Here is a 10,760-nt window from a genome sequence, read left to right on the forward strand (position 1 = left end):
AAAATTTAAACCATAGGGGAGTTGATTTAGTGTGACTCAATTATCTTGACATGTTCAAAGATAACTTGAATAATTAGTAAAAACATAGTTTGAGTCAAATAAATATTTAAGATGAATTATTTTTAACAAACACGGAGACGATAATATATTGGATCGATTCGGGTCAATCCAATTTAACTTGTCAATTCGCATACCAAGTCATGAGATCATGATAACTTCATAGAAATTAAATCAAAATATATTAAGAAACTCAATTTCCATTAAATTTGATGTTGAATGATGAAACTGAAAATAAAATAATTAAAAAAAAACCCAATTTAACTCGGGTAAGTCTGTCAAACCCACGCTTCGAATCATGATGCCATGATAATTCATTAGAAGTCAAATCAAAATAAATTTTAAAGCTTAATTCTCAATCAACTCAGTGTTGAAAGATAAAATGAAAAAAACAAAATACAAAAAACATCTCGACTAACCTATGGTTAACCCGCCAAACCTGAGACTCATGTCATGAGATATGGATAACCTTATAGAAAACATATCGAAGCAAATCATGAATCCTAGTTCTCATTCAACTCAATGTTGAAGGATTAAATTAAAAAAAAATCCAACTAGGAAAAGAGGAAAAACCTTGAGTCAATAAAGTTAACATATTAAACCTGCAGTTTGGATCATAAGTCTAAAATAGTCTTATAAATGGTAAATTAAATAAATTATAAAATTCAATCAATAAACGTAATATTGAAGGATAAAAATAAAATTAAAAAAAAAACAAGGAAAAAAACATTATTCTAGTGAATAATGTCATGTGAGGAGGTAAAAACATCTCATCCTTTAGTTTTTTTTTTTTGTTAATCAACCAAATATTAAATGATAAAATTAAAAAAATAAATAATTAAAAAAAAACTTAAGTAAATTGATTTAACCCATCAAAACTCTTGATTCATATCATGAGAGTGAGATAACCCAATAAAAAAACAAATCTAATATTTAATGATGAAACTAAAAAAAATTAATGAAAAAAAATCAAAAAAAAAAAAAAAAGCATTATTCTAATAAATAGTGCTTTGTAAGAAAGGTTATAGTAAAAACTCTTTTTTTTTTTAATACTAGGTTATTTCTTATATTATGCTGAGGCTTTGACCAAAAAAATTTTTCAACATAGAAGAATGATATCTAGTCCACATGTAATATTTTAACATTGTTATTAAATCTAGTACAAAATATCAAATTTAAAATTTTTTTACCTAATTTTTTGTTTAACCTATGTTTTAAATTAAATCGTGCGAGAGTTGTTCTGATTATGATCTTGTCAACTTGGTAGGTTAAGAAAAAAACTTAAAAGAAACAAAGCAACTCAGGTTAACTCATAAAAACTCAAATTCCATTAGATTGAATAATTATTTTCATATAAAAACAAATTTTACAGACCATAAAACCCTTCTCAAATCATCTAATAACTTTAAAATACCTCAAAATCACCAAAACAAATAAAAATCAAACAAATGAAAAAATTCTTTAAATTCTTGAAATATCTCCTTTTTCAATGATATTTAAAGAAAAAAGCAATCACTATCAAACTCATTGTCATACAGAATTCATTGATACTAAGAACGATGAATTTCTCACTCTAGCTTCATGACTGAAAAAAAAAAAAGAGAATGAATTTTTGAACCAAAATAAGAATTGTCGCCAGAGTGTGGTTAGCCCTATATTTTTTTCTTGTGTTTTACATGTTAGTCCTTTATCTTTAAATTTTGTGTTTTTACCATAATTTCAAGTCTAATTTCTTGCAATTAGGTTAAGAAGGGCATGAATGAAAAAAGAAAGATTGAAAATGAAAAAAAAAAAAGTGAATTGGTTCGGTGTTATTATAAAAAGACCACCTCTATATCTTTTAGTAGTTACTTATTCATGATTTTAGCTAAAAGAAAAAAAATCAAACCCAGTTGGGTTGAAACCAATTAGTGCTTTTTAACCTAAAGGAGAGCAAAAGCTTTAGTGAAGCATATTACTTTTCTATATTATTTTGGATTGTGTTTGCCTCCCCACAAACAAATTAATTTTTAAACCAAGTTGTTTTGGTTAGTTTTGAAATTTTAAATTTTGTAAATCTCAATTTAATTGCCTTTTCTCTTCCAAAACATATGAAAATCACTTCATTTGATATATTAATTAAAAACGTTCATGATGCACATAACAAGAAAAGTGGCCATATATTAAGAAATATCAAATGTATAGTGAATAAATATCATGTCCTTTATTTTTGTTTTTACGAGTGATGTTATTTCCACTCCATAAATTGTTAGCCTCACTTCTCATTTATTATAATTTTTACCTTTTAATCTCTAATATGACTATGAAGTCTCTTATATAAGTTGGATTATGGAATGATATTAATAAACTCTTGAACCTTTTTATAATAAAAAAAAAATCATGGAAACTTTTTCTTTGACTAAACAATTAAAATTTATTCTATAAATTAATTCATATGACTAAATTTAAGTGGATGTTACATTAATGGTGGAAGCTATTTTTTGTTAATTTAAAAGTGTACATAATATTAATTTCTTCCACTTTTAAATTAACATAAATATCTCAATTCTTTCAAGGAAAAATCCCATTGAAATTAAAAATGTTGGGATAATTTATGTTTATTAAAAAATGGACAGATCATTAACTTTAGGGGGGGAAATGGAGTTCAATACATCCACTACCAATAGAGACAAGTATAGAAAACTCGGAGGGGTGTAACTCAATTAATCAAGTATTGTGTTTGTTGTTTAGAGATCACCAATTCGAGTCCTACAAATTTTAGGGTCATTGCAGTCTTACATAGTCATTAATTTCAAGGCCCATGGAATTAGTGAAGGTACGTGTAAGCTGACTTGGACACCTATATTAATAATACAAAAAAAATATTGAAGAAGGTTTTTTACTCGTGGAGGTAGGTGTCATGCCCATTTAGCCTTCACACCTATTTATATGCATGGGTTTTTATCTTTATAATATTATCATTTTTGTTATGAGATGTATATGAACATGATTTATTTTAGTTTCTTTAAACTAATTGTAACCAATTATATATACATATACATTAAAATCAAATTAAATCGAGATATGCTATTTTTGAGAATACAAGTCAGATCAAACTAAAAACCAGATGAAACCAAACAAGTTTGGTTCAATCAAGGTTGGTTTTTTGGCATTAAAAACTGGAAAACCTAATACCTTTTAAATGAGGATTTTATTTGTTTTTAAATGAGTCTATATTAAATTGAGATTTAACAATTTCTTTTTGAATTTAGGTTCTTGTAAACTTAAGCAAACTTTTTTTTATTAGGCTTTTTAACAAAGGCAACTCAACTCCATTACTAAATTGAAAATTAAATTTATCAGGAACCTATTTAGACATTTGCTTTTTATATCCTTACCTAACAAAATCGTTGCACTATGCAATATACGTGATCAAACTTAATTTACTATGCAATATACTTATCAAACTTAATTTACTATGAGTCTATTTTTTCTCAAAATGTGTATACAAAAATAAATTTTTGGTTCCATAAAACCATACCAAAACAACACATTAGAAACACATTAAAAAATACCATAAATTAAAAGAGGTGTTCACATTAGAAATAAGTGGATACATTAGCAAAAGTTAGCAAATATAATACGAATAAATCTAGATTAGAGAAAAATAAACAAAAACATCCAACATAAAAAATAAAATAAAAAACAATAACAACAAAAGCCAAAAGATTCTACAAGATTAATGCTAGAAAGAAACACTAATGAATTAGCAACTTATTAAAGTTCAACAAGTAAGAGAATTAACAATACAAAATTAAAAGGAAATTAACAAGTTAAATTAAGACAATTACCCAAAACAATTATATTCTAACATCTAACCAAGATCACTAATACTATTTACAATTAGTAGAGACTTTTAAACTTTCACCAAATTCTACAAAATCATATATTAAACATGTTAGATTAAACACATGTAAAAAAACGATGATATAAAATAAGTAATTTTAAATTCATAAGATAAATTACCTGACTCAATAATATCAGAATTTCTAATATAATCCTTGAAGGCTCTAATGTCGATTGGAATTAGTGTTAAACACAAAAACAATTTTGACAACAAACAAGCGTTTATATTATTGATGGAGATAAAAAGTTTCGAAATGTATCTAATATACAAACGTTAATGCTAAAGGCTACTTCAAAAACAACTATGGATACCAAAATATCTAACACATGTTGTGTCACCTTAGAAAGAATCTTGTATTTTGTAGCATTACACCTTCATCAGCCCAAAATATCTAATTTAAAATCATTAGAATCCTCACAACCATCACCCTAATACATCTTAACCTTAATTTTTCTCTTTATACCATCTTCCTCCTCTAAATGTTTATTAAATTCAGAACCCAAGTCATCTACATATCGTTTACCACCATTGAATTAACAATAACATCATGTTCATTTCTACTAGTTTTAACATCATGCATGTCGTGACGTGCACAATGTTGAATGACAGATCTGCCTCATGAGAAGCCAAGACGCTGAGAGGTGGCAACAATTGAGTTTGCTTATCCAAACTCGGTGAATAGAAGCATTAAGAGATCGTCTGGAAGACTAAAGTAATGGAAATGGTAAAAAAGAGGTTTGGGTTTAATCATAAATATAGAAACCTCCAATATTTATACTTAAACTTAAAAATAAAGATATCACAATTCAATTTAAGATTAGGGTGAATTTTTTTATATTTTCTACCAAAATTTTGGTAGAGTTTCCCTTTATATTTTAGTACCAAGTTATTGACATCCAACACAAAATCATTGCCCAATCATCGTGGAAACAATCATTTTAAACTCTTATTCTATTCAATAATTCAAGATTTCAAATTTATTTTCACATTTCAAAGATCTCATCAATATTCTCCATATTCACATAAACAATTAATTAAGTGCTTGTGTGTGTGTGTACACATATACATACAGATTCAATGAGTTAATTAAATATGCATATTACAATTTAAAAGAATAAAACAGGCTAGACCATATAATAGACTATATAAGCGTTTCTAAGTTAAATCACAATACCTTAGTTTATAAGTTTTTAATTACAACCAAAGGTAATTTCCTAAAATTTTACACATACCAACAAGAAATATGTCATAAACGAAAGATGTCCTAAAGTTAACTAACATCCTTCTTGTTGTTGAGATGAACCTAAAAATTTGTTTAATACAAAACATAATAAAATATAATCTCATGTAATTTTTTGGTCCCCCTATTTTTTATAACAAAACATAATTTTATTTAATTCAAGGTGACACCTTACACTAAAAATTATATTTCTAATTTTCATATTTAGTCTATCGCCTTGAACCAGGCATTTATCCCACAACTGGGACCGAACCCTTAACTAGAGTAATAAATTACATAGCCCAAAACAACATTGATCCTTAACTAGGACTACCAATTGACATTGCTTAAAAACAGGGTGCTAGTTCCTACACTAGGACAATTGGCTCATATTGCCCCAAACCAGGCGCTAATCCCTACACCAGGACAACTAACTCACTTTGCACAAAATCGGGCGCTAGTCCCCACACCATCACATCTAGCTCACACTACCCAAAACCGAATGTTAGTTCGTAAACCAGGACAACTACCTCACAATTGATATCAAATTGCAAAATTCACAATTCAAAAGATTAATAATAAATGGTTTTGAATTCTAATAATAAAACAATCAAACCAATGTAGGGTGCCTACAACTATCCTCGATTTTGCACTTAACTAATGATTCCCTGCAGTTGAAGAGTGTATGTGGCCTCACTTGTACCAACATATACATTATATTATTATTAAATCATACACTTATAATTTATTACTCCAATATTACTTACCAGTAAAATAAATCAACACATCAATTAATTCAATTCAATAACTCATTTTGATAATCCTTACCGGTAAAATAAATCAACATATCAATTAATTCAATTCAATAATTCATTTAAAAAATATTCATAACACCTTCGCAAGCAATAAATCAATTTTCCTCAAACTCTTTTTTTTTTTTTTGTTTTTATGGTTGGCACTAATCCCCTTCAATACCCATGATATTTTCTTCAATTATCTTCTAGAAGGCATTATTTGTAACACAATTCACTCGAATTGCAATAGTTTATAAGAATATAACATTTTCCCCAAATTACTCTTCAAGAACCCTAACTAGAAAAATTTAATTTCACGTATAAAACTAGAGTTTATTCCATAAATCTCACATCATTGGGTTTAAAACTGCTTACCAAGTTCGAAAGTGAACTTTAAATGTTAACCAATTGATTCTCTCTCCAGAACCTCAAATTTCTCCTTCCAATTCTTGTCTAGTGATGTTGGCAACTTGATTAATAAACTTGTTAAGCTTTCCCCCTTGATTTATGATGAAACTCAATCAATTTCAAGAGAAAAAAAATGAAGAAATTTTGAAATTCTCTCCTCCTCTCCCCCTAACAGTAGCCGACCACCAATGGAGAGGAAGAATGAATTTTTCTTTTATTTCGTTTTTATACCTAGTTTACCCCTCTTATAAATGATTAACATCCTTATATCATTTATTTATTTTTTAATTCTTTTAATCCATTAAAAGTTTCTATATTAATTTTCTTAACCTTTCTTATTCCCGGGGTAAAGTTTCTACATAAATTCCTCCTCTCTTTTTTATTACTAGATCACGTAAAAACAAATTTAACCGGGGTTCTTATATTCTCCTTTTCTTAAAGAAAATTTCATCCTCAAAATTTAAATTTCTTACCTAAATCTGCAAATAATTTAGGATATTTTCTTTTCATTTCTGTCTCTTTTTCCCAAGTCTGTTCCTTGATTGCTGAGTTCTTCCACAATACTTTCATCATAAAGATCTTCTTGTTTCTGAGGACTTTTTCACTTTGATCTAATATCCTTTTTAGCTTTAACTTCATCGTTTAATCTTCCTCGATTTCTAATGGAACTGGTGGTAATACTCGAGAAGAATCTATCTCATTTTTTTTTTTATAGTAATGAAATATGAAACATCATGAATCTTGGCCAAATGGGAGGGAAAAATCAACTGTATGTTATGGGTCTAACTCTATTATTAATTTCATAGGGTCTAATATATCTTGGAGTTAACTTTCCTTTTATCTCAAATCACAATATATGTTTCCATGGAACAACCTTTAAATGCACTTTGTCCCCTACTTTGAATTCAAGAGGTCGTTTCATTTGATATGCATAACTTTTCTACCTATCTTATACTGCTGTCATTCTATCTTTTATGATTCTCATCTTTTCTAAGGTAAGTTGCACCAATTCAAACCCAATTAATTTCCTATCTCCATCCTCTTCCTAGCACACAGGGGCTCAACATTTTTTTTTTTTTTTTTATCATATACGGCCATATAAGGAATCATCTTGATTGTACATTGATAGTTGTTATTATAAGTAAATTCAAATAGTGGCAAGTGATCCTCCTAATTACCTCCAAACTCTAGTATACATGCTCTTAATAGATCTTTTAAGGTTTGGATTATTCTTTCAAATTCTCCAATAGTTTGGGGGTGAAAATCAGTGCTTAGATTTAGCTTTGTTCCTAGAGCACGTTGTATATTTGGCTATAAATAGGAAGCAAATATAGGATCTTAATATGAGACAATCGACTTTGGCTCTCTATGCAATCTCATCACTTCGTTTACATATAACCTAGCTAACTTGTCAACTAGGTCTATCATTTTCATAAGTAAGAAGATAATGGATTTTGTTAATTGATCTACAATAACCTATAAGGCATCATTCTTCTTTTTTCCTTTTGGAAGACTAAAGACAAAGTTTATTATGATATCCTCTCACTTCCAATTTGGTATTAAAAATGGTTATAAAAGCCCTGCCGACTTCTGATGCTTTATTTTTATTACTTGACAAACACAACACTTGGACACATACTCTGCCATTTCCTTCTTTATACTTGGCCATCAGTAGTAATCTCTTAAGTCCTTATACATTTTAGTACTTCTCAGATGTTCTATAAATCTAGACTCGTGTGCCTCTTTTAACACTGTATTCTTAAATATCTTGTCTGTTGGAAAATATATTCGCCTTTCTATGATGATCATTCCATCATTTAGTATTTGAAAATGAGTCTCGGCTCCCAATTCCACCGTATTTTTTATTTTAGCTGCCTTAACATCCTCTTGTAGAGCTTTTAATACTTTATTTTGGAATATAGATTGCACTCTTAATTGAGCAATTAAGGAATCTTCATGCCTAACTTCTATCTTGGTGTTAATCTTTCTCAATTCAAGTAGCTCTTTCTTATCCCAAACTTTTAGTCATTTGATATTGTTTTGTACTTGCGACTAAGGGCATCAACTACAATATTTGCCTTTCCCAGGTGATACTTAATTTCATAATCAAAGTCCTTAATGAGCTCCACCCATTTTTTTGTAGAATATTTAATTCTTTTTGGGACATTAAATGTCTCAAACTTTTATAGTCTATGAAAATCTGAACACAGGACCCATACAAACAGTGATTCCAAACCCGTAATGCAAATATCACTATAGCCAATTCTAAATCATGTTTTGAGTAGTTAACCTCATGAGGCTTCAACTATCTTGAGGCATAAGCAATCATTTTACCGTGTTGCCTTAATACACAACCCAAACATTTCCTTGAAGCATTACCGTAAACTACAAGCCCTTATGTCCTTCAAGGTAATGTTAACACCATAGTGGTGGTAAGCCTATTTTTTAACTTTTGGAAGCTCTTTTCATAGTCTTTAGTCCATTTCTATTTTGTCTCAATTCAAGTTAGTCGGGTCATCGAAACAACTATAGTAGAGAATCTTTTAATGAATCTTTTGTAGTATCACGTTAACCCAAGAAAGCTATGAATTTCAATCACATGTGTGAGTCTCTCCCACTTTAACACTGCCTCTACCTTATTGGGATCCACCAATACCTCTTTAGTAGATATGACATAGACTAAAAAATCATTTCATTTAGCTAAAACTCACATTTATTCAGCTTGGCATACAATCGATGCTCCCTCAAGATGTATAATAATTATCTTAAATGTTGTTTGTGCTCTAGGTATGATCTTGAATAAACCAAAATATCATTTATAAATACTACAACAAATTTATCCAAATAAGATCAAAACACCTGTTTCATCAAGTCCATAAATACCACGGGAGCATTTGTCAATTTAAAAGGCATTACTAAGAACTCATAATGTCAATAACGGGTTCTGAATGCAATTTTTTGCATATCTTGTTCCTTGATTGATAATTGATAGTATCCGGACCTAATGTCTATCTTTGAGAAAACCCTTACTCCTAACTGGTTAAATAAATCTTTTATCCGTTGAAACGGATATTTATTTTTCATTGTTACTTTGTTTAGTTGCCTATAATCCATATAAAGTCTAAAAGTCCCGTCATTTTTTTTCCACAAATAACACTAGAGCTCCTCAATATGAGTTACTTTAACGTGTGAACCCTTTGTTCAATAATTCTTGCAGTTGAATCTTTAACTCAACTAATTCAACGAGCACCATCCTATAAGGTGACTAAGCTATATGAAAGGTTCCAGGTAATAGGTCAATGAAAACCTCCACTCAATTCTTTAAAAAATACATCCAAAAATTCTTTCACTATCAGGAGGTCTAATAATTGAGGTTTTCCCCCCTTTTGTCTTTAAGACATAAGTAATATAAGTTTTACATCCCCTTTTCATCATCTTTCTATCCGTCATAACCAAAATAATACTATTTGGTTTAAATTTCTATCCTCTTTAAAAACCATTATCTTACCCTTATACTTCTTGAGGGTCATTGTTTTCGCAAAGCAATATATTTAGGCTTTATACCTACCCAACCGATCTATTGCTAAAATTAAATCTAAGTCATAGAGTTTTAAGGGTAGTAAATCTACCTCCATAACTAAGCCCCCCACAATAACATTAACCTCTTTATACATATATTCAACACTTACTACTTTCCTTAGAGGCATACTAATAACAAACCCTAGTGTTACCTTAATCATTTTACATTTAATTTACTTTCAAATCTCTTTGCCATAAAAAGAATGTGTAGCATCAAGATTAAGTAGAGCAAAAAATTACGAAGAATCTAAATGTAGGGTACATGTCATAACATCCGGAGTAGCCCTAACATCCTTTTGTATTATATAGAATACCTTACCCTGAGTCTTGTCACTTGACACTCTAGGATGATTTTTGTACCATTAACCCTGATTGTGTCTGTCTCACTAGTCTATCAATAGTGACAGATTGTTATTGGCTCCTAATCTACTGTTCCTAGCTCTGTGCAAACTCGATCCTCCTAGGGCATTTTCTTCTAAAATGACCTTGTCCTCCACAATAATAATAACTTTGACCTAGATAAGGGTAGTTCTGCCATTTGTGCTCTCCCGATAAATATAACTCGTCTAGGTATGGCAGAACAATCCATGGGATGTCTCTTCCCACACCGATCACAGTGGGGGTATGTCTTTAGCTCTAGAGTCCCCCCAATAAGACCATCCTACGAGTATGACTACCCTTTGGTAAGTCTCATTCCTGAACTTTGAGTGGACCTAAATGCCGATCCTTTTTTTTTTAGTTGACTAAATTAACATTTGCTCTTTTTAGAAAAAAGAAGGTTAGCTGGATATTTACTTAACATCTTTTCGCTTGCTCA

Source organism: Populus alba, chromosome 12 (assembly GCF_005239225.2).
Source record: "Populus alba chromosome 12, ASM523922v2, whole genome shotgun sequence".
Lineage (NCBI taxonomy): Eukaryota > Viridiplantae > Streptophyta > Magnoliopsida > Malpighiales > Salicaceae > Populus > Populus alba.